At 43.8% G+C, this 25,894-nt stretch overlaps 1 protein-coding gene across 1 annotated transcript in view; it reads left to right on the top strand.

Moving 5' to 3' along the window:
* The window catches only part of LOC128346277 (vomeronasal type-2 receptor 26-like), a 389,368-nt gene extending 369,937 nt beyond the window's left edge, over positions 1-19,431 (top strand). The window contains exons 7-8 of the transcript XR_008316871.1: positions 14,292-14,363; positions 19,262-19,431. The gene's annotated coding sequence lies outside the window, so the exon portion shown is untranslated. The remainder of the gene's footprint in view (positions 1-14,291; positions 14,364-19,261) is intronic.
* The last annotated feature ends 6,463 nt before the right edge of the window (positions 19,432-25,894 follow it).

Below are 25,894 nucleotides of genomic sequence, written 5' to 3'. Positions count from 1 at the left end.
CAGCAGATTTCTCAGCCCGTAAGTCTATTTGTGGAAGCTGAGTTGTAAGACAACATCGCTAGGAGTGCAGAGAGGAAGGTGTTACATGGCATGGTCAGCAATGCTAGGAGGCCATCCAGCCCAAAAACCCATTTTCACACATATAGGCTGTCATAATTAAATCATCACCTTTGGTAACATAGCAAACTTTGTCCTCAAATGTTACTTGGCAACCTTTATTGACTCCATGTCCCACAAAGATTAGGTTACTGTCCATATCAAGGACTAAGAGAGCATCCTGGATAAAAATTCTTTCAATCTGTCCATCAGATTGCCTGCATTGCAGTTCTGCAGTTCTTCTCACTGTTGAATAAATTTTGTTCCCATTTGTAAGAACAACAGGAACTTTTTAATTTTTGCCCCAATCAGTAAACAGATCAGGAGAATTCAGTATATTTTGGCTAGCTCTGGAATAAATAATAAAAGCATTCTTTTCATCCCTGGTTGCTACATCATCATCATCATTTATTCTATTTCTATACCGCCCTTCCAAAAATGGCTCAGGGCGTTTAACACAGAGAAATAACAAATAAGATAGAACCCTGTCCCCAAAGGACTCACAATCTAAAAAAAAAAAATATGTAAGATAGATTCCAGCAACAGTCACTGGAGGTACTGTGCTGGGGGTGGAGAGGGCCAGTTACTCTCCCCCTGTTAAATCAAGAGAATCACCACGTTAAAAGGTGCTTCTTTGCCAAGTTAGCAGGGGTTAGGCTTAGAGTGCTCCAGAATCCCTTGTAAGTCTTGGTTCGTTGACTGCCTCCGTCTATGTCCTGCTTCTCAAAGCCAGCATGCTACCTGCTTCTCTGTATGTCAGAAAAATCCTTCTTCCTTTCCTCTTGTTTTCACCGACTGTGACAGCATAGTAAACCAGCTCTTCCTGGTTTAGTTTTCTCTTCACCTTTGCCGCCTTTAGGTTCACAACAACTATCATATGAATGCCGTTTGTTATAGCTGAAACTATGTGTCTCCTATAGAAGGGTGCAGTATATTATCCTGCTGCAGGGATCTATTTTCCCATGTTTAAAGCTGAAATCTTGCAAGTATGCAATTACAGTTTCCAGTTCAAGTTTTAAGTAATCAGTGCATCTCCTGTATTCCATTTATATTGGCTGAAAGATCCCTTCCCTCTTCCAGCTGCATTTTGCAAATCTTTTGAATCAAAAGAACAGCAGCATTGGGGGAGATTCTGCCATACTGCCTCTTCAATTGGTCCCATACCTTAGAAGCAACTTTAGTCTCTTTGGAATTCATTAGTAAGTCATTACTTACATCCAAGTGAATCAAGCCCTGTGCTCTGTAGTTCTATGAATCCCACTCTTTTGGGGCAGCCCAGAGGTCATGGTTCTGTGAGAACTCCTTTTAGTCCTTTTGCCATCAGAAGGGCTTCTGTTTGTTTGTTTGTTTGTTTGTTTGTTTATGATATTTTTACACTGCCCAAAACTTACGTCTCTGGGCGGTTTACGAGAAGATTAAAAGTAAAACATTAATTAAAAACAAAAACAAAAAATTTAAAAGCAAGAAATTTAAAAGACAATTTAAAATTTCAAAACAATATTCTAAAAACAACATTAAAACAATCAAAACAATATCAGTTAAAAGTCTGGGTGAACAAATGCATCTTTAGAGACTTTTTAAAAGATGTGAGAGATGGGGAGGCTCTTATTTCACTAGGGAGCACATTCCAAAGCCTTGGGGCAGCAACGGAGAAGGCCTGTCCCTGATTTGCATAACCCTTTGTTCATAATCCATCATTCCTTCCATTTCGCTTGGAGAAGGCAGTGCTGCTCACCTCTGGATCCATGCTGTCTGCATCCATGCTGTCTCACTCAGCTGCACTTTACAGGAAAAAACTCTGTTGCAGACTCTTGGCAGTCTCTTGGCCGGGGGTGGATTAAGCTTTTTGCCACCTATAGGCAAAACCCACCCATTTTCCCCTTTTTTTTAAAAAAAGTGCTGCTGTATGGCCATTGCAGTGGCTGTGGGTAGAGGGGGTAAGTTTCCTCTTTTGCCTTGTAAAGAACGCCGCTGCCAACGGTGGGATGGGGCGTGGCGGCAGTGGCTACAGGCAGGAAGGAGACTGCTCTGGGCTCCTTGGAGGAGAAGCAGGATATGGGTCATCCACAGTACCTTAGGGGCTGGACAAGGCGGGGGGGCTGGATGGGAGGCAGGATCCTACCTATCTTCCCCCACATGATCCAGGACCCAGTGAGGATTCTGCTGCCCGTGTGCCTATATACCAGTGGCGGGGCAGGTAGTAGTGTGCCATACGAGAGGAAGGAACAAGGAAGCCCAGCTGCCAGATCTCCCACAATGCACAGCGTGAGCAGTGCAGTGCGTTGGGAAATCTCTCAGTTGCTGGGCTGCTCTTTGGCCCTGGCTCTGTGGTAAGCATGATTGCCAGCAGTCTGAGGACCCACGCGACACAGGTGTGAGATGTGAAGGGTGCAGGAATACTCCTACCTCACCTTTAGCTCAGTTCCCAAATCTGGGCTACGGAGAGGATCAAGAGTGATACCAGCGGTGCACACGACCAGCCAAGTTGTGATAGCCCTCTTCTACTCAAGTATGACTGGTCGTGTGAATCGCCTCATTGTTTATGTCCTCCTACTAGGCCATTAACATTATTTTGGCTTGTCAATTTCCTCAAAGTGTATATGTTGACTACTAGTGGAGTCTACTTCCATGCATATCCCACCAAGATGGAACATGTGTAGCAGCCTTATCCTGAGTCATACCCTTGGTCTGTGGATGGACCATTCCAAATGGCTTGCAAAGCACTCAGTACCACTACCTTGTACTGCACCGTCCCTTTGCATCATGTGTTAGGATAAAAACTAAAGCATAGAACTAGGAAGATGGAAAGGTGCTGTGCAGGTGAGGCAGGGCCAAAAGGGGCTGTCATGGCCAATAGAGGCATTTCAAAATGTTTTTAGCCCACATTTCTCATGGAAAATAGCCTTATGAGATTGCCATCCTGTTGTGTGTGGGTCTGTGTGACCTTCCGTGTGTGTGTGTGTGTGTCCCTAACAACCTTGCAATGCCTGGACATTAATGTCCCAGAAAGTCTGGACAATGTCTCCCTTTGGAATATATGGGGAATGAGACCCCATAGAGCTAGAAAAAGACTAGAATCACAGTGAGGTAAGATGTTAACATGCTTGCAAACTACAAGCACACACGGACTCATTCACTCACTCACTGCTATCAAATTCCCAGAACAAATCATGAAAAATAGAAACATACAATTTCCATAGGTAGTTTCCAGTCCTTGGCCACAATACCACAAAAATTCAAAGCCCCAGAGAAATTCATTAATGTCCCAGGAAATGCAGAAAAGATCTCCCATTGGGAAACATGGGGAATGAGGTAGAATGCCTCAAAACCTGGAGGATCTATTTGGTTATTGTGGCTTAAGCCTATAGCCACTGATAGTCCTCGTATCATCCACGGGTAGGGATGTGCGAACCAGTTCAAATTCGAACTGGTTCAAATTCGAACCAGGGTGGTTCAAAGGTTCAAATTCAAACCGAACCAGCCATCAGGTTCAAGCTGCAGGTTCGAATTCAAACCGAACCAGGGGGTGGTTCAATTCGAACCGGTTAGAACTGGTTTGAAAGGGTTCGGACATCTAAAAATTTGTAGGATGGTAGCTGGCACCCAGGGGTACCTGCCACCCAAACCCCAAAGCAATCGGACACTCGTACGATATTTTATGAAAATTTCAAAATTATTTTTATTTTTTTCTTATAGGGTATAATGGAACTCGAACCAGGCCATTTTACCTTATTGTGGAGCACCCATGGGTGCCAACAACCACCCAAACCCTGAAGCAATCGGACAGTACTACGATTTTTTTATGAATATTTGAAAATTATTTTTATTTTTTTCTCATAGGGTATAATGGGACTCGAACCAGGCCATTTTACCTTATTGTGGAGCACCCATGGGTGCCAACAACCACCCAAACCCTGAAGCAATCAGACAGTACTACGGTTTTTTTAATGAATATTTGAAATATTTTCAATTATTTTTCTCATAGAGTATAATGGGATCAGAACCAGTCCATATCCCCTATTGTGGAGCACCTAGGGGCACAAAATTGTGGTGGGTGGTAGACAGACAGGGGTGCCTACCGCCCACAAAACCCCAAGGCAATTGGACACTCCTCTGATTATTGGTGAATTTTTAAAGTGTTTTTGAATTCCTCATAGGGAATAATTAGGATTGCAGCAAATGTATAGCTTCACATCGGGGGGAAAGGGTTGTCGTAGAGCGGAGTGTGGTGGGTGGTAGTTCCTAGGGTGGGCAAGGAATCTATCAGAATTATTTGAAAGGAATTGGGCAAAAGGCGGATTTTTAAGTGATTTTTGAGTGATTTTAAGTGATTTTTAAAGTTTACGCATCTTTAAGGTTTTCCTCCATAAAGAAGCATGGAGGTGTCAGCAAATGTATAGCTTCACGTTGGGGGGAAAGGGGTGGCCTAGAGCAGAGTGTGGTGGGTTGTAGTGCCCAAGGGAGGCCAGGAAGCTATCAGAATTATTTGAAAGGAATTGGGCAAAGGGATAGTTTTTAAGTGATTTTTGAAGTTTATGTGTCTTTAAGGTTAGCAATGAAAGTGGATTCATGGTTTGTCATTGAAAATCTTATCTGCTACCAAAGAATCTACACTCAGAACACTTCAGAAACAACAAAACCCAGTACCCCATGGGTTAGCAACCCATGGGGGTGGTTGGCACCCTCTTTGCACTAGACCACCACTCACTCTGGGCCACCCCAGCACCCCACCATTGACTTTAAGGTTTTTCTCCATAGGGAAGAATGGAGGTTTCAGCAGCCCCATAACTGCACTTGAGGGGTGCTGGGGTGGCCCAGAGAGTGGGTTCCTGGTTCGAATTCGAACCGAACCGGGCAAACTGGTTTTGTGCACATCCCTATCCACGGGTTTCTCTGACTCCCTCTGGAGGCCATCAGAGTTGCATCATGTGACCAGTGTTCCTACAAAGAGGTCAAGCCAAGCCTACTTCCCCCTCCCTGACCTGTCTCAGAGTACATGAGTTCTTACAAACATGTTTTGCTCAAGCTCTACACCTGTGTCCAGAGCTTCTGCTTCACCTTATAATTATGAAAATCACAGTGATTTCTTCTTCTTGCCAAAGCTGAAGGGATTTTTCAAAGTTCTTTTGGAAACTGTAGCATCAACATCAGAATCAAGAACAGCATGAGGTAATTTTAGGCAACTGTGCTTGAAACAAAAATGCATAAATACCTCCTCTATCAGAGAGCCCTGGGGCTAGGATTCTGGCCAGGTGGGGGCTCTGCTGGTCCAGGAGTCCAAATAATCCACTTTGGCTCTAAAACAACGGCAAAATCACTCAAAAATTAAGTCTTGCAAGAGGGTTTTGACTTCCTCTAAGGAGCTGATAATAGACTTCAGAGCTGTGACAAAAAGGACTGCCTGTGGCAGAAAGAGCCAGAATGAGCCTGTGGCTTCTCTCACTCCTGCTAGTGTTTCTGCTTCTGCCTAATGCAGCCTGTGGAATGCTGCTGTCAAAATGCCCAATGAATCTGGTAAGGGATCAACATGAAGCAATGAACTACTACAGGCCTGGAGACCACCTGATTCATGCAATCACATCTCCCAAGTATGGTATATTCCAGCCATATATCTTTCACATGCCTCCCTCATCCAAAGTTTCCTCGTAAGCAACTACTTGGTGATGTCTGCTTCTCTGATTCTGAACTTGCACATTCCAACTCTTCTTACTTAGATGAACACCACACCTCTTATTTTCTGTTTATTTTTCCTGGTAAATCTCTATCTCCACTCTCATTTGCTACCAGAGAACCTACTCTCAGAACACTTCAGAAACAACAAAACCCAGTGCCTCATGGGCTTGTGGGTATGAGGGTGGTTGGCACCCTATGTGCACTACACCACCACTGACTCTGGGCCATCCCGGTGCCCTCCCAGTGGAGTTATGGGGCTTCTGAAATCAACATTATTCCCTATTGGGGGGGGGAGCTTAAAGATGCACAAACTTCAGAAATTCTTTAAAAATCACCCCTTTCACCAATTTCTTTGAAATCTGGATAGTAGCAGGCACCCATTGGGGCACTACCACCTGGTCCACTCTTCTGGCCCCGAAACCCCCTTTCTGTCCCAAATCTGCCCCAAAGACATGCCAACTTCAAAAATTCTTTAAAAATCATCCCTTTGCCCGATTCCTCTGAAACCTGGGTGATAGCTTCCTTGCACTCATTGGGCACTACCACCCACCACAACCCACTCTGGGCCACCCTGGTGCCACCCCTCCAGTGAGTTATAACTAAGGTTGATGAAATCTCCATTATTCCCACTTTGCCCAATTTCTTTGAAATTTAGGTGGTAGCTTCCACCCATTGGACACTACCACCCACCCCATTCTTTTGGCCCCAGGACCCTTTTTAAAAATCCGAACCAATTTAGATTTGGAAAATTTGAGTACAAATCGAATCTGGTGTGATTGGGAGGGGGGGAGATTCAGACCCAAAACAAATCTGGGGTCTTTCGATTTGGGTACAAACTGAAACAAAAAAAATCAATTCATGCACACCCCTACTCAGAACAAACTACCTCAGAGTTTGATCTTGTGTGGAATTTGCTGTAAACTTTTTTCAGACAGCTGGTGGATGTCTTTATCATGGAATCACAAGGCTAGAGGGGCCAGGCAGAGGAGATCTTCTGCTGTACCTACAGCAGCAGATCTCCTCTGCCTGGCCCCTTTAGGCTCAGGACTCCATGGCAAAGATGACTGCCGGCAGACCCAGCTTTGTTTTCCCTTCCTGGAGCCTTTGCTGGGATCCTCATTTGTCTATGGGGTGAGTTAGCATAGACACATGGTGCCTCTGCTTTTGTGCTGGGAACCAAGTGTGAGCCCTTCTCTATCCAAAACACCCCCAGATGAAAATATTGTTGGGGGTTGTTAACTTTACCTGCAATAGATAAACAGCAGAGCACTAAGGAAGAGAGCACACTCTCCAGTTACAGAGTAGGTAGAAGAGGATGGTTTAGATGTTGCAGCTATTTAGAGAAAACACATGGAGATTCTTGTAGAACTAAATACTAAGTATTTTTTTATTACGTACACTTTGGATAGGAAAGATCTAACCCTAATCTAAAGAACTACATAATGAATAGGTAAGGAGGGAGAGAGATGTTTCCATCTTCTCTGTAAGAGGAAAGGAAGGGTTGTGACTCAGCACAGGAAGTGCTGAAGAGTCAGATCAGGGGTCAAAGAGTAGGGACAGATAGGGAGACCCTTACTCACTGTCTTTACTCCCAATGCCCCTAGTGGTCATTAGGATAGTTGGTGCAAAACGTCAATGCACTGGAACTCCATATCCAACAAACATGATATTTTCTCCTGTTGCAGGGTGACAAAACCAAGGTACTGGCATATTTTATCCTTCCTCTTTACCATTCAGGACATCAATGAGGACTCCAGCCTCTTACCCAACCTCACTCTGGGCTACAACATCTATGAGACCTATTTTAATGGACGGACCGCTTCCGATGCCATGGTCGATCTCCTATCTGGTGGGGGAAACAATATTCCAAACTACAAATGTGGAAGACGGGATCACCCGTTGGTTGTTTTTGAAGGGGCTGAATCGGACATCTCCATCCACATTTCAGCCATGTCAGGCATCTACAAACTCCCACAGGTATGAAAGGTGTGATGTGGAGAGACAGAAAATAAGTTTCAATATAATCCCATTCTGCAGAGAATTCATGAAAGGGGGATAAGGGCAACAAAAAGTGAGGCAGAAGAACAGAAAAGGCTAAGAGAAGCTAGAAAGTGGAAAATGGCTTGAAAGAGGAGTTTGTCCTGGCCGGGGGCATCATTAGAGGGTAGCCCATGGGGCACAGGCCCTGACCTAATTGCTCAGAGACCCAAATCTCATCAGCCACCTACTTCCTGTACAACCTCTTCCAGGAGGGGAGAGTTCCTAGTCTCACTTTGCTCTCTACTGCTTCCAGCTTTAAAGAACACACACAGTGATTCTTCACAGAGTATGATTGTGTTTAATTATCTCAAGAGAACTGTGTTCCTGAGCCCCAGATCTTTTAAGCATCCACCAATGCCTCTGCTACTAGCAAGCCCACATAAAGGGGGCTTTATTCACACAACCAAAGTGGCAGGCAGGTGAGGGGAAGGCTATGCAAAACATACCTTTCCCCCAGATCAGCATCCCACATTGGTAGGAAGTGCAGACTGTGATTGCAATCCCACATGATCCGTGCTGCTACAAACACTGCAGATCCCCAGTATCTGGGATGCATTATCCCAGCCTCCACATATTCCACAATCCACTGTGGACTGAGTGTAGTGTTCTGATGAGGAACAGTTAAGCAGCAGGTTTACCTGGAGAAAAGGAGACTAAGGAGAAATTTCACTGCTGTCTTCAAATATCTGGAGTTTTCTACTTCATAGAAACTTTATGGACCTTGGTCTCTGTTTCTCCTGAGAACAGAACTAGAACCAATGTCTTGGGATTGTCTTCAGGGGAGTAACAGCAGGAGGGAGGATATGCCCTCAACTCCTGTCTCTGTAAGCTTCTAGCTGCATCTGGCAGGCGACTGAGTGGAACAGGATATTGGGCTAGATAGGCCTTGAGCCTGATCCAGCAGGGCTGTTCTTATGATTCTGAGGAAGCAGATTCAGCCTGGACATTCAGAGGAATTTCCTAACTGTAAGAGTGCTGGACAGTGGAACAGCCTGCCTCATGCAGTGGTGGGCTCTCCTTCATGAGAGCTTTTCAAACAGAGGGTGGATGGTAATATGTCAGTGCGGCTATTGCAGTTCCCTGCATAAGGGTTGGACTGGAAGACTTCTCAGATCCTCCAACTCTACATTCGTAGATTCTGCTGTTCTGTGTATGGCTAACTGTCCTCACCATGTATTAGGAATCCCCCCAACACTTACCCCTCTGGTTGCAACGGCAAGCATGTTCCTATTTAGGACTGTCAGGACATCAAGTTCAATCTTTGTATTCACTATTAAACAAAACAACAAAGGAAACAAAATGCAAATCTTTTCCTTTTGTTAGGTCAGTTATGGCTCCATTGCTCATGTGCTTAGCAATAAAATTCATTATCCTTTTGTCTACCGGACGGTTCCAAAAGAAGAAGTCCAGTATGAGGGAATTGTGAAACTGCTCCTGCACTTCAGATGGACATGGGTTGCTCTCTTTGCTCCAGACAATGACAACGGAGACAGATTCATAAGTACATTGACACCTATGCTGATCAGGAAAGGGATTTGTGCTGCCTTTTCTAAAAGACTGCCATTACAAATTTTGAAATCATATTCATTTCCCTTTGATTCATCCGTGATGTGGAGACAAGTCAATGTATTCGTTTACTATGGGGACTCTGGCTTTGCTTTTATTCCAGTATCGGTGATACAAGAAATGCTGAAGAGGGACCTAAACATAATTGATGAAAAAGTCTGGATCACAACAGCTTTTCAAGACATCAACATGATTCTAGAATATGATTTAGATTCCTTCCAATACATCCATGGTTCTTTTTCCTTTATAATGAAGATGAACAAAAGAACAAAATATGAGTACTATCGACCACTGTCCTCTGGTCTTAAACAATTTTGGAAAGAAACATTTCATTGTTCATATGCAAAGCACATGTTCTCTGTAAAAGGCTGGACAAGATGCAGAGAAAATGTGAATCTGGAGACTTTGTCCCAAGAGGAGCTGGAAAGAGTCCTGTCCCAAGACAGTTACAGTGTCTACAACGGTGTCCAGACTGTGGCACATGCCTTAAATGTTGCGTATTCATCTCGACCCAAGTGGATGATGATGGTGGGCAGGGATGGATTGGGATTTCAAAATCTACAGCCATGGCAGGTATTCTTTTTTTCTTCCAGATAGCAGTACTGAAAATTTGAGGCCTTTATTCAATTCTGAAGATTTACCTTGGATCCAGATTTCCACTTTTCCAATATGTGAGGCTTATAATGGAGATCCCTCCTTTTGTCCCCTGTTGTGACTTCAAATGACTAGAAGTGTGAGCACTATAAGATATTCCCCTCAGGGGATGGAGATGCTATGAGAAGAGCAGAAGGTTCCAAGTTCCCTCCCTGGCATCTCCAAGATAGGGCTGAGAGAGATTCCTGCCTGCAGCCTTGGAGAAGCCACTGCCAGTCTGTGAAGACAATACTGAGCTAGATAGACCAATGATCTGACTCAGTAGATGGCATTTACTTATGTTCCTATGGTTCCCTCCACCCCCACTCCCCCACAATCCAGTAATATTTCCTAGCTGCCCAGGGGATGACCCAATCCTTCTTCAGTGAACTCAGACTCTCCTCATTGCTGGTGCAGCAGCAAAGGAACCTATGCTGAAACTAGACCTCAAGTACATGGAGGTGCCTTAATCAGGGGGTAAATCACTGGTTCTGTTTGCTTCATGGGATATTTCACTTTTTCTGAGACTGCCTAGTCCTATCATGGTGCATCCTGTTATGGCCCTAACCTTTAGCATCAGCCAGAACTTGAATCCTGGGCAAACCCTACCACCAGCACCAGCTGCTGATCTGCAGGACAGAGGTTCCAGCAGCTGGGTTGAACTAGGCAGCAAGGAACCCTGAAAAACCTTGCCCAGTTCTCCAAATATGTATCCCCTGGTCAAAATTCACCCATGGGTCAGGCCATAATATATCACATGCCTCTCACCCTTCAGGTATATAAGAACATAAGAACAGCCCTGCTGGATCAGCCCCATGGCCCATCTAGTCCAGCATCCTGTTTCACACAGTGGCCCACCAGATGCCACTGGAAGCCCCAGAGCAGGAGTTGAGGGCATGCCCTCTTTCCTGCTGTTACTCCCCTGCAACTGGTACTCAGAGGCATCCTTCCTTTGCGGCTGGAGGTGGCCTATAGCCCTCCGACTAGTAGACGTTGATAGACCTCTCCTCCATGAAATTATCCAGAACCTCTTAAAGCCATCCAGGTTGTTGGCCATCACCACATCCTGTGGCAGAGAATTCCACAAGTTGATTATGTGTTGTGTGAAAAAGTACTCCGTTTGTTGGTCCTAAATTTCCTGGCAATCAATTTCATGGGATGACCCCTGGTTCTAGTGTTATGGGAGAGGGAGAAGAATTTCTCTAACTATTGCCCAGAGTGTTTGGCTTCAAGCCTCTTTAAAGTGTCACAGGCAGCAACCGAAAGGTGGATTCTGAAATGTGCACTCAGGACTAGGTGATTTTTGAAAATCTGTCTTGGGAAGGCTGGTGTATGAGGTCATATAGACCAGCTTTTCCTTGCCTGCTCTTCCCTTTTGGACGGTGGTAGAGATCAGTACTTGTTTACTTCTGTGTGGGCAGATGGTGCTATGAACCTACTGGTATGGTCTTCATCCCTGGGTCCCTACACTAATGTCTTAAAAAAGATACGTGGCCTCCCTCACTTTGCCTGACTGTAGGACAGGAATCTGTTTGCAAAATCCTCCTTAAGGGACAAAGCCAAACTTATACGTGGAATGTTGCTAAGGCTAGTCATCTCCAAGATGCTGAAGCAGAAAAGGGGGCCTTGGGAGTAGATCTCAACTTCACTGTGACTGTGATTAAAAGTAATATTGAATCATTAGAAGTTGAGAAGGGATGGGTACTGTCCCAAACTCATAAATGATCAGAGGTCAAAGCAAGCAGGACTGAAATATCCTGAATAGTTTCATGCTTTCTGTTGGTTTTCCTGCTATTCTAGCTTCATGCTTTTCTGAGAACATTTTCTAACACTTCCTTGGAGAGCCTGTATGTGGATGAGAATGGGGAGTCAGCAGGCGGCTTTGATATTGTGAATTGGGTGGTTTTCCCCAATAGAACTAAAGGTCGAGTAACCATTGGGAGCATCAAAGGACAGGCATCCCTTGATGCAAAATTCACCATTCATCCAGAAGCCATTGTATGGCCCTTGCAGTTTAAGAAGGTAGGGGAAATTATCTGTTTCATTCTATATCTGATGACATCTGTAAAGCTTTAACCATTTGTTGTGGACTACATGTAGCATTAAAAGGGATAGGAATACTGCCCAATCAACTTACATGCTGAAATCTCAAATACAGAAGCACTCAAAACAAGATGCAGCAAGAGGGGGCCGGGAAGGAGAATGACCAACATCCAAACTAATGCTGTACTTGCAGTCAGAACTGGCCCCAGTCACAACTTGAGCATCTGCATTTGGGAGCAGCTGCAGTTTCCAAACAGTCTTCCAAGTCAGCCCTCTGCTCAGCACATTGCAGTAGCACAGAAAGAGCTGTAACTAAATGTATGGATGGCCAAGTCCAAGTCCACTTTCTCCAATAGCAGGTGCACAGCTGGGGCACCAGCATAACCTGCTTCTGGTCATCGGTTTGGGCATCCAGGAGCAACACTGGGTTTAGGAAGCCCTCCAGAATGAGAACGTGATCTTTGAAGAGTAGTGCTGCTCCATCCAAAGCGGGCTGCACCCCATCTCTGAACAACCAGATCTGTGATATTTGAGTTCCATTTTCAACTAATGGGAGCCATATTAGGTCTCAAATAAAACATCCATCTGTGCATAATCCTTACAACACAATGTACATCACAGCAGTGTTTTCTCTCTTATTTATTTATTTATTTATTTATTTATTTATTTATTTATTTAGATTTATATGTCGCCCTACTCCCAAAGGACTCAGGGCGGCTTACAACAATAACATATAACAACACAATTATATAAATACATCTTACATAACATCATAACCCCAATCCCATACAGTACTAAGTCCAACATAACCTAGTGACCATGGATCACATAATCATTCTAAGACCAGCCATCTCAGCAACCAAACACCCGACGGAACATTTCAGTCTTACATGCCTTGCGGAAGGCCAACAGATCGTGGAGGGCTCTGAGATCGTCCGGGAGATCGTTCCATAGAGCCGGGGCCACTACTGAGAAGGCCCTGGCTCTTGTTGATTGCAGTCTAATATCTCTAGGGCCCGGGATCACCAAGGTATTATTTGTGGCTGATCTCAGGACCCAGCGGGGGACATAACGAACAAGGCGGTCCTGGAGGTATGGAGGGCCCATACCATGTAGGGCTTTAAATGTTAGAGTTAATACTTTAAACCTAACCTGGGCCTCAACCGGCAACCAGTGCAGCTGAAAGAGCAAAGGTGTCACATGTGCTCGCCAAGGCGCCTTAGTAAGGACCCTGGCTGCTGCATTCTGCACCAGTTGCAATCTTCGAGTTAGGCACAGTGGCAGCCCCACATAAAGTGAGTAGTTATGGCTTCAGGCCTCCAATTCTCCTTTGCCCTCTGTCCTGCCACTGCAGAACAGCCAAATTATGGTCACCAAAATGGTTTCAATGCCATGCAGCCTCATATCAAAAGTAGTTCCCTCAAAAAGGGCAAGGTATCACATGGAAAGTAAACCAGATCTGGCACTGAAGAGTTTGTCAGGTGGTAGCAAGCATGCATTGTCCCCTTTGCTACGCAAGGTTTGCCTTTGAATGGGAGACATGTGCGAGCACTGTAAGATATTCTCCTCAGGGGATGGGGCCGCTCTGGGAAGTGCATCTGCATGCAGAAGGTACCATGTTCCCTCCCTGGCATCTCCAAGATAGGGCTCAGAGAGACTCCTGCCTGCAACCTTGGAGAAGCCACTGCTAGTCTGTACAGACCAGGACCAATGATCTGGCTTAGTATATGGCAGTTTCCTATGTTCCTATGTCCTTTCTGAACTCTGTGATTCATTTCCCATGGCAACCTCCCCCACCCAAGACTTTTTCCTTTGTGATTTTTGCATGACTAGACCCTACCTCAGTCCAGATGCACCAAAAGCTGTCAACCTGGATATGCCAAGAAGATTCAGGAAGGAAAGCCCATTTGCTGCTATGCTTGTTCTCCATGTGCAGAAGGGACAATCTCCACTCAGGAAGGTAGGTGACTCCAGAGAAAAGAGTCATATTTGGAGAATGGGAAAAACTTTGCTCAGGAACCATTTGAAAAGATGTTAGACATCCTTGAATTTGGATCCTTTCTTGTCTTTTGTATTTTCCATCCCTAAAATTGATTCAATGAATAAGGGTGTTTCCAGAGCAGTGATATAAGTTCCCCACCACCACCACCTATCTACAAGAAAAGTTGACTTGTTATATGACACAAAGCATTACGAATATAAGCTAGACTTCCATAATTCTAATCATTCATCCATTTCAGATGCAGACCATTGCCAGAAGTGTCCAGAAGACCAGCATCCAAATGAGAACCGGGATAAATGTGTGCTAAAAGGTATAGCGTTCTTGACATATGAAGAACCATTGGGGATCAGCTTAGCTTCATTGGCCCTGTTCTTGACTCTTAACACAGGCTTTGTGTTAGGAATCTTCACGAAACATATCGAAACTGCAGTAGTCAAAGCCAACAACCGGGACCTCTCCTACATTCTCCTTGTCTCCCTTTTGCTTTCCTTTTTGTCCTCCTTTCTATTTATTGGCCAGCCTGGGATGGTGACCTGCCTTCTCCAACAAGCTGCCTTCTGCAACATCTTCTCAGTTGCCATCTCTTCTGTGTTGGCAAAAACCATCACTGTGGTGGTCGCATTCATGGCGACAAAGCCAGGGAACAGGATGAAGAAATGTCTGGGGAAGAGTTTGGCCAACTCCATTGTCATTTCTTGCTCCAGTATTCAGGCTGGCATCTGCATCATTTGGCTGAGATCCTTTCCACCCTTCCCAGACTCTGACATGAACTCCCAGCCTGGACAGATCACCCTGCAATGTAATGAAGGGTCTGTCACCATGTTTTATATGGCCCTTGGCTACATGGGTTTCCTGTCTGCCGTCTGTTTCACAGTGGCTTTCCTAGCCAGGAAGTTGCCAGGGGCATTCAATGAAGCCAAGTTGATCACCTTCAGCATGTTGATCTTCTGCAGTGTTTGGGTGTCCTTTGTGCCCACCTACCTGAGCACAAAAGGGAAATACATGGTGGCTGTACAGGTCTTCTCTATCTTGGCTTCCAGTGCTGGGTTGCTGGGTTGCATCTTTATTCCCAAATGCTTCATTATTCTATTGAGGCCTGATCTGAATACAAAGGAGCATCTAATGGTAAAATCTAAAGATGGAATCTGATCTTAACTACTAAATAAGGTGAAGATTTCTGTCCCTTGTAACTCTGAACTGGAACCACAGCTGCTGCTGCTGCTGCTGCTGCTGCTGCGTCTTCTTCTTCTTCTTGCATTTTAAAATTTTTATTGGCTTTTACAATAGCTTTACATTCAAATTACATTCATTCATTTAATTAAGTAAATATTGACTTCCCGCTTACCTATCTGCGCGGTTCACAATAACTATACATATAACTATTGCTATAATAATTCAAAACATACATACTCCCCATTACTGCTCGATTTTACCCAACCCAACCTGCTGTTATTAATATATTTCAAACCCTGCTGAAAAGTCTATATTAGAAAAATAATTCTTTAAGTAAAATAAAAATGGCTCCCAATCTTCTTTGAAACATTCCAAATTTTTGTCCCTTATAAGTGCTGTAAGCTTTTCCATCTCAGCATATTCCAATTTTTTTTATCAACCAGTCTTCTTTTGAGGGCATTTTAGTGTCTTTCCATTTCTGCGCATATACTATCCTAGCCACCGTGGCGGCATGCATAAAAAATGTTAAATTTCTTCTGGAGAACTCTCCTTGAGATATTCCCAGCAGGAAGGATTCTGGCCTCTTAGGAAATGTCATTTTAAAATTTTTCTTCAACTCATTGTATATCATATCCCAAAAAGCCTTTGCCTTCCCGCATGACCACCACATATGGAAAAATGTTCCTTCACATTATCTACATTTCCAACATTTGTTTGAAACATTTTAAATCATTGCTAATTTAATTAATTAATTAATTAATTGCAAATTAATGCTAATTTTTTCGGTGTCAGATACCACCTATATATCATCTTATAATTTTCTTTTAAAGTATAACATGCAGTAAACTTTAAATCAGTTTTCCATAATTTTTCCCGAGCAGCCATATCTATATTATGACCCACATCCTGAGCCCATTTTATCATAGTCGTTTTAACCACTTCATCTCTTGTCTCCCTCCAAAAGCAACAACTTATACATCTTAGAGACTAATCTTTCATCATTTTCACACAGCTCCTTCTTGAATCTCGACATTTGATCCACAAATCCAACTTTAAGATCCTTTTTATAAATTTCATTTAGCTGATGATACCAAAACCAATTACTAACCAAATTTTTTATTTCATTCAAAAAAAATTATTTACAGCCCTTCTCTTGAAAACATAACAAATCCCTATAGGTACCCCATTCAGATTGCATATTTGTCTCTTTACGTGCCAAAGCCTCAATCAGGGATACCCATAATGGAGTTTTACACTCCAACCATTTTTTATATTTTGCCCACACTCCCATCAGACTCCTTCTTACATAGTGATTAAGAAAGTCTTTATGCACTTTGCCTCTATCATACCACAAATATGAGTGCCAGCCAAACCTTCTATCAAATCCTTCCAGATCAAGTACCCTGAGCCATTTTGGAACGGCGGTATACAAATCAAATAAATAAACAGCATCAAAATACAGCCTTAAATCAGGCAGGGTAAGACCACCTCTTTCTTTAGCATCTGTTAAATTTTTAAATTTAATTCTTGGTCTTTTCCCTTGCCATACAAATTTAGTGATGTCCTTTTGCCATTGATTGAAACAGGTTAACGTACTGATTATAGGAATAATCTGGGGGAAAAACAACATTTTAGGTAAGACATTCATCTTCACAACTGAAAGTCTTCCCATTAAAGATAAGTTCATTCTAGTCCATCTTTGCAAATCAATTTTTACTGTATTCCATATTTTAATATAATTATTTGAAAACAACAAAGAATTTGTATTTGTCAACCAGACACCCAAATATTTGATTTTCTTCTCCACTTTCAATTCACTTATTTCATAAAGTCGCACATTGGATTTCTGGTCCATATTTTTTGTCAACACCTTTGTTTTACTCTTATTAATATAAAACCCGGCCAATTGGCCAAATTGTTCTATTTTTTCCAAGAGCCTTCCAACCTTTCCTTAAAAAGTAATGGGGAAAGCAGACAATCTTTTCTAGTTCCTTCCACCAGTGCTGGGTTGCTGGGTTGCATCTTTATTCCCAAAGGCCCTATCCACCCCCAGCACAGTACCTCCAGTGACTGTTGCTGGTGTCTATCTTATGGGTTGTTGTTTTTTAGATTGTGAGCCATTTGGGGACAGGGTTCCATCTTATTTGTTTGTTATTTCTCCGTGTAAACCGCCCTGCGCCATTTTTGGAAGGGCGGTATAGAAATTGAATGAATGAATGAATGAATGAATGAATGAATGAATGATTCTATTGAGGCCTGATCTGAATACAAAGGAGCATCTAATGGCAAAATCTAAAGATGAAATCTGATCTTAACTGCTAAATAAGGTGAAGATTTCTGTCCCATGTAACTCTGAACTAGAACCACAGCTTCTGATGGGACAGATCATTCCTTGGAATGAATACAGGGCTTATTGCTTTCCAGAGGCTTAAGGGATGAACTGTAAATTCAAGGCAGCCTCCGTTGCAGGGAATGCAGGCATTTCTGCTTGTATTCCTTCTGCTTAGCAGGCCTTGGAATTTATTTTATTTTGTTTTATTTTTTTAACCTTTCATCTGATGGGATTATTTCTTTGTAGGAACATAATATGCCTTCATTAAAGTTTAGTACCCTCCATATTGAAAGGGTTCAGAGAGATCTGTTAATGGGATTGCCCTGGGGTGATTGGTAAACACCCCAAAAAATTGGATTTGGGCTTTGTGTGGGGAAATTAGCTCAGAGTGGAGCAGTTCCACATCAGAATAAATTTTAATGCAAAGTGTTGGTTACAGGAAAATGAATGGCTGACTGAGAGAGAGAAATTCAAAAACAGAGAAGGTTTTATTTGAGGGTAAGGGGTACAATGGAATAAGAGAGTGATAACCAAGTGAGTAGCACTGGAGACCAAGGGGAGAACACTGGAAGCCAAGTGGAACCCTGTATGGAGCACACTGACTCAAGTATCCAGGGACAGTTAAAGCCTAAAACATTTCCTGAGGGGACATTCCAGTTGACCCTTTTCCTTGACTAGGGCAATTCCGGAGAATCTCAAAGGATACCATTGTTGGTCAGTTTTGCTGAGTTATAACACAATGTGTGAATTTTGATTGATTGATTAAGTGCCGTCAAGTCGGTGTAACAAGGTGCTTCTCCCACACCTACTTGACGGAGTATTTTCTGTGGGAGAAAGCAAAATGGTGAGTATATTAGTCTCTTTAAAGTAGAAATATAACTAAAAAAGCATACAAATATTAACTAGCAATCAATAATGAATTAAGGCAAAATTCAAAAATTATTTTTTTAAAAAAATTGGGATACAAGGCAATTGAAAAATGAGGGACTAAACAATATAGCCAAAAAGCAAAGTACTGCAATATGAAGTTTGGGGAAGGTTGTGAGCTATTAAAAAATCATATTGAACTAGCTGATCCAGTGCAGAGCATCTGCGCCCCTAGTTCATTGCTGCCACTTTCTCCCCTCACCCCCCTGCCGCTGCCTTCTTCCCCCACCTGACCCACCACCTTCTTCCCCCACCCACCCCCGCCTGCCATCTTCTTCCTGTCCGCCTGCTGTCTTCTTCCCCACCCGCTGGTCATCTTCTTCCCGCCCACCCACCTACCTCCACCACTTCTGTTTCCTTTGGCCGGCCACTGCCATTCACAGCCATTTTCTTTGCCTGCCCACCCACCTGCTTATTGCCACCATTTTCCACCACCACCCCCATCCCCATCACATACTCTCGTGAAAGCTGCCATACCTGGGATTAGCCATGGGTATAAGATAGATAGATAGATAGATAGATAGATAGATAGATAGATAGATAGATAGATAGTCTATTGCAGAAGAACTCCAGTGTGGGAGGAGTTCCAACTGTCAGGATACATTTGGAAAATAGTTCAAGCAGGCAGTTCTTGAGGGGGCAAATATGGAAGAAAAGAGCTTTGATAGCTTCAGGAGTGGCGGCTATGTGTAGCGTATAGTCCATGCCAATTCCAAGAGGCAGTTTTTCCTGCTTGACTAGCAGCAGTACCGGCTTGTGTCTCTGACACTTCACAGGAACGCAAATGGCAAAAACGTCCAGAGACACAGCATGAACGTTCCATCCCATCACCTGGCAGAGTAGTGATGTCATCAGCAGCCAAAAGCACAGGCACGCAGGTTTCCCATGGCAACAGCGAAGCAGTTCTCAGACAGGGGGCATTTTTTCTTCTTCCAAGATGACTACTCCATCCTACGACTGGCAAAAGGAACTTCTGGAGCAACGGCTGGCAAAGGCTTGCTTCAGGGTGGTGTCATCTCCCAGGAAAGGCATGGTGCCATTGCACCTCCTCCATCCCATGGCAGGCTGGCACCACACTGGCTCGGCATCCAGTCTCCTTCTGGATCCATTGCTGGAACTAAGGGTGTTAGACATGTGTGCATGCACCCAACTTAAGCTTAACTATTGGCGCGCGCACACACACACACACACCCCATGCCTAAGCACCTAAGTGGGGGTGACTCATACTTGTGGCATGCCAATGTGTGAGCCAAAACAAAAAGGGACTCTGAACTTGGATCCTAATCTAAACAACATGCAAACTGGGTTCAAAGGGTAAAATTGATGTATGCCCAAAATATTGGAATATAGAAGTTAACTGCTTGACATAGGCATTGCCATTTTGTATTAAGAATGTGCCCATTTTGTATCATGTATCTGCTTATGCTGAAATAAGTCTCACTTTTAGGTTTCGTTTCTCACAAGTTAGTGAGATCCATTTTTAGCTTGGGAACCGCAAGAGCTGCAGAGGCAAGATAGAAACCAGACTGGCATACTGCTTGCTTAAGCTGATTTATGACCTAACGCTAGACCCTTTCCCAGACTAGAAGGGGAACTGACTTGAATAATGACCTATGACATATAACTGCTTCTTTTTCTGTAATATTTGGTAATTGTTTTCCTATGCACGATTTGGGGTATAAAGTGTACTGTTTCTGTATCAGTCTTTGTCCTGCTCTTAGCGATAGCTGGGCAGTACCTTTGCTTCTTAAGGGCAAATAAAACTTTGATCTTAAGACCTCTCATCTGGGCTGATTATTATTGGACTCTATCCGCCCAGGAATGAACCTACCCTAAGGGGACAGGGTTTTATCTTTGCTGGGCCTCTTGTGTCTATGGATCCCTAATTTACTGCTGATGGAGGTGATAGGGATCTAGATTCCAAATACTCACTTCCTCCGGATCAGAGGGGCCAATCCCCTCATCAATTATGATTGGAACATTATCCTGTATTGTGACTGTTCTGGTCCAAATTTGAACATATGCTGTGGGGTGAAAGCAGAATTGCCACCTTGACCACCCATCACAATAGACAATTAGTGTCAACTATTGACTACAGCTGAGGATGGAACAAAATGGATGCCAGGCTTCCCTATATAGGATCAGAATTATATCCAAAAGGATCAGCACTGTGAGCTCTCTGTTGGCATATTGGGGAACAGTCACTCAGTAGGCAGTGGGACAGTTACCGCAGGATGTAATGTAAGGTAAAGTGTGCAATCAAGTTGATTTTGATTCCTGGCCCTCACAGAGCCCTATGGTTTTCTTTGGTAGAATACAGGAGGGGTTTACCATTGCCTTCGCCCACGCAGTATGAAATGATGGCTTCCAGCATCTTCCTATATTGCTGCTGCCCTATAGGAGTTTCCCAAAGTCTGGGAAACATATCAGTGGGGATTCAAACCGGCAAACATAAATGATCTAGAAGTAGGGGTTAGTAGCGAGGTGGCCAGATTTGCAGATTTTACTACTCTTTCAGGTAGTGAAATCCAAAACAGATTGTGAGGATCTCTCCAAACTGGGTGAGTAGGTGACAAAGTGGCAAATGCAGTTCAGTGTTGGCAAGTGTAAAGTGATGCACATTGGGACGAAAAACCCCAACTTCAAGTATACGCTGATGGAATCCGAGCTGTCAGTGACTGACCAGGAGAGGGATCTTGGGGTTGTGGTGGACAGCTCGTTGAAAGTGTCGACTCAGTGAGCAGCAGCTGTGAAGAGGCCAATTCCATGCTAGAGATCATTAGGAAGGGGATTGAAAATAAAACTGCTAATATTATCTTGCCCTTATACAAAACTATGGTACATCAAGATGTGGGTCATAATATAGATATGGCTGCTTGGGGAAATTTATGGGAAACTGATTTAAAGTTTACTGCATGTTATACTTTAAAAGAAAATTATTATAAGATGATGTATAGGTGGTATCTGACACCGAAAAATTAGCATTAATGTTTAAAAATGTTTCAAACAAATGTTGGAAATGTGGACAATGTGAAGGAACTTTTTTCCATATGTGGTGGTCATGAGGGAAGGCAAAGGCTTTGGGGGTTATGATATACAATGGGGCTATTCCCACAATCAGGCAAAAACGGGCTAGGGGAGACTAGCCCAATTTTGCCTGATCGTGGGAGCCACTGGGCTCACAGGTGAGCCCGGTGGCTCCCAGGCGGTTAACCTGCCTAAGTACCCCTCCCCTAAAACCAGGTTTGCAGAGCAAGCGCTCTGCAAACCTGTTTTTTTTTTTATCGTGAGTAGCCGCGGTGTGGCTCCGCACTGCGGCTACTCACGAGAAGACCCCTGGAGGGGAGGTGAAAAGCCTCCTCCCGGCTCTAGGGGTCTCGCCAGCATGCCCTGTGTGCTTGTGCAGGGCATGCTGGAGCTTCTGGGGGCCAACTCCCCCCAGCCCCCGCCGGCTGCATCACAGAGCTGGCAATATTGTGTGCAGCCGATCCGACCACCCAGGGCTCCCGCCCTGCTCGTGTGCGGAGAGAGCGGGCTTAGCCAACTCTCCCTGCTTCGCTGCACAAACCGGGTCTCACTGATCGTGAGACCCGGCTCAATGAGTTGAAGAAAATCTTTAAAGTGACATTTCTTAAGAGGCCAGAATCCTTCCTGCTGAGAATAACTGAAAGAAAGTTCTTTAGAAGAAATGTAACATTTTTTATGTATGCAACCACGGCGGTCAGGATAGTATATGCGCAGAAATGGAAAGACACTAAAATGCCCTCAAAAGAAGACTGGTTGATTAAAAAAAATTGGAATATGCTGAGATGGCAAAGCTTACAGCACTTATAAGAGATGAAAATTTGGAATGTCACATAAGGTGACTTAGAAGTAGCAGTTGCAAAAGAGCCAAATTGAAAGGGAGCTCGCCTCTCACCTTCCCCATGCTGGGATACCTGATTAGACTTCCAAAGTTAACTTGCAACAGTTAACTCTCCGTTCAAGATCTCTCTGCACGTTTGACCCTCTTTGGTTCACCTCCACTCCACAGATGCTTCAAACCAGCTAAAGGCCAATTATCTCAGCAGGGAAGTCAGATATGACTTCGCAAATGCGCATTCCCTCATCAAAAGAAGGCTGGAGTGAGCAATCGGAACCCAGAAATGTACCCATTAAAACTCTGATTAGTTTACTAGGTGTATCTGCCCAGAAGGAAATGCCCCTGTTTGCATGTTCTTCCACTCCATTTGTATCATCATTTACTCATGGTGTTGTAGTGTAGCACAGCAGACACAGACCATGGGATCTTTTCAGATTCCTCACAACGACCTTAAGAGAATAGGTAAATTGGAATGTTGCCCCAGGACATGTCCTTCAGTATATCAAATCCCAGTTCCATGATGCAGTGTGCTCCTTTGCAACCCACACACACCTTGGAGTCACCAGCAGCTTGGGCAATCTGCTGCTCACACACCATCAGGCTGTGTCCAGCTTTTCATGCCAATTTCCAGATTGGTTCTCTGGCTGGACCCAATCTGCCTAGTTTTCCTCGCTAACCCAGGAAGCTGGTTCCCTGGAGAAGGCAGCCCCGTGGATTCAACTCTATCATCCCTATCCACCCCCAGCACAGTACCTCCAGTGACTGTTGCTGGTGTCTGTCTTATGTTTCTTTTTAGATTGTGAGCCCTTTGGGGACAGGGATCCATCTTATTTATTTATTATTTCTCTGTGTAAACTGCCCTGAGCCATTTTTGGAAGGACAGTATAGAAATTGATTAAATAAAATAAAAAAATAAATAAATCTAACCCCTCTGGCCTTCTCACCCCAGCTTCTGACGGAGCTGTCCCTGAGGAATGAGGTCCCTCACTTGTCCAGGCAGTTCTGAGGTTTCTGCACTAGTAGAAGCTCAAGTAATATGAACGTTTGCCCCTCACTAGGCCCATCTTTATCCCTGCTCCTTTTTCTTAAATCCAGCTGCCTCCTTCTCTAAAGCCTCTTTCTCTAGTCCACCTGGGAACTCATACAACTAGGACTTTAAGTTAAAATGCCTCTTTACAGATGAACACACCTTTAATAGGATGGCTTTAACCACAAATCTTTCTGCTGTACCCCTCCCTTCATTAAACCCTTCTTTTGATTTTTGAAACTTCAACCTTGCCTCAGTCCAGTTCTTTCCTAGGTCTAAAACTTTGTGTAATTTTAATCTGATGTGGAACTGTCCTACGTAGAGTTCATTTCCCCACACAAAACCCAAACACTATTTATTTATTTATTTATTTATTTATTTATTTATTGGGGGTACCAATTACCCCAGGACAGTTCCATTAACAGATGGAAAAACCTTCTATTACTTAGCCTTTCCAAGCACGTTAATAAATTCAATTCAATTAATAAATGCAATTACATATATTTAATTTCTTAAACTTTCCTTGCACTGTAATCTATGCAAAATGACTTTGCCCATCAGTGATGGGCCTCATGTACTAGTGTAACTATAAATGTGCAGTTCTAATCCCCTATGGTAAACATTCCTTGTGCCAATTATAATCAGAAATTCTTGAGGCAAATGCATTTTAAGTTTACTGACTGTAAAGTTTGCTAATGTTTATAGCATTGATCTTAAGGGTTATGATGTACATATTGATGCTCTTCTGTCATGGCCTATGGTTAGTACAATACAGTTTTGTCTGATCTGAGCTGTTAAGGGTGCAAAATAATGATAGATACATGGATGGATGTTTCCTGTGTGACCCAATGTGGCTCAAATTGATTTGCAAAAGATTACAAAGCCACCTTAAGTGGTGCAGCAGGGAAATGCTTGACTAGCAAGCGGAAGGTTGCCAGTTCGAATCCCCGCTGGTACTATATCAGACAGCAGCGATATAGGAAGATGCTGAAAGGCATTAGCTCATACTGTACAGGAGATGGCAATGGTAAACCCCTCTTGTATTCTACCAAAGACAACCAAAGGGCTCTGTGTTGCCAGGAGTCGACACCGACTCAACGGCACACTTTACTTTACCTTTAAGACCACTAATGACCTTTTGCACTAATGACCACCAGGGTCATTGGGCATAGAGATAGCTAGTGAGGATCTCCTTTACCTGTCCCTGCTTTCCTCTACTCTAGGACCCCTCTTTTGACTTTTCGGGTATTTCCTGTCATGAGTCAGTCCTCTTCCTTTCCTCTTAGAGAGAAGATGGAAACATCTCTCACTCTCCCTACCTATTTATTATGTAGCTGATAGATGGGACAGGTATTTCCTATCTCAAATGTATTTCACCAATAAATCAATTTAGTTTAGACTCTTCAGCGATCTCCATGTGTGTTACTTAAATAGCTGCAACAACTAAAGTCTGCACTCTGTAACTGGAATGGTAGCTTCCTTGGTGCTTTGCCAAATAATCACAAACCCCAACAGTCTCCAAGCAGTCTTCAAAGGCAGCCACATGCTCAGAGCATCGCAGTAGCACCAATGAGCTGTAATTAAAGGCAAAGGGCACTTTCTTAAAGAATGGGCACAGCTGGCTATGGGGCCACCTGGGCATTCAGGAATGAAGCTGGATTTAGGAACACTCCTGGAATGAGAACTTGAACCTTGAAGAGATGAATCACCCAAGGCAGGATGAATCACCATATCTGTTTTTTTGTTAAGGTAAGGTAAAGTGTGCCATTAAGTCGATTTTTACTCCTGGCAACCACAGAGCCCTGTGGTTTTCTTTGGTAGAATAGACGAGGGGTTTACCATTGCCATCTCCCGTGCAGTATGAGATGATGCCTTTCAGCATCTTCCTGTATCGCTGCTGCCCAATATAGTACCAGCAGGGATTCGAACTGGCAATCTTCCGCTTGTTGGTCAATCATTTCCCCGCAGCACCACTTAGGGTGGCTTTGTAATCTTCCAGTCAGAAAATCCAACTCTAACTCCGACTCTGATATTTTGAAGGAGTCTAGAAACCCAAAACTGATGAAATAACTCTATAAGTATCAGAAGATGTGGATGCTCAAGCTCTGATAGTGCCAAGGCACTGTGACAAAACTGGAAAGAAAAATGTCCCAATGTAGAACAATGCAAAACTAATCTCTTGAACTGCCTGCTCTGAAAACAATGTCTTTATGTTAAATATCTTTCTGTTAAACTCGGAGCCAATGTTTGGAACAACAAAAATTTGGGATTTCCGGGGGTTGGGAGGCCCCCGATCCCCACCGCCCCAACATGCTCCGTGATGGAGCTGGTAATCGTGTGGGTGGCTGATCCCACTGCTCAGGGTGAGCTGCCTGCTTGTGTGTGGGGAGTGGACCAGTCTCCCCACAAACCCCCTGCAGGCTCACTCCCCCTCTGCCCACAAACCCCCTGCAGGATCTCCACACCGCTCATTTGGAGAAACTTCAAGTGTCACCAGGCCCACCCCGAGCCAATTTTTAA

Source organism: Hemicordylus capensis, chromosome 2 (genome assembly GCF_027244095.1).
Source record: "Hemicordylus capensis ecotype Gifberg chromosome 2, rHemCap1.1.pri, whole genome shotgun sequence".
Taxonomy (NCBI): Eukaryota; Metazoa; Chordata; class Lepidosauria; order Squamata; family Cordylidae; genus Hemicordylus; species Hemicordylus capensis.
The sequence above is the reverse complement of the archived record's forward strand: the minus strand, read 5'-3'. Positions and strand labels throughout refer to the sequence as shown.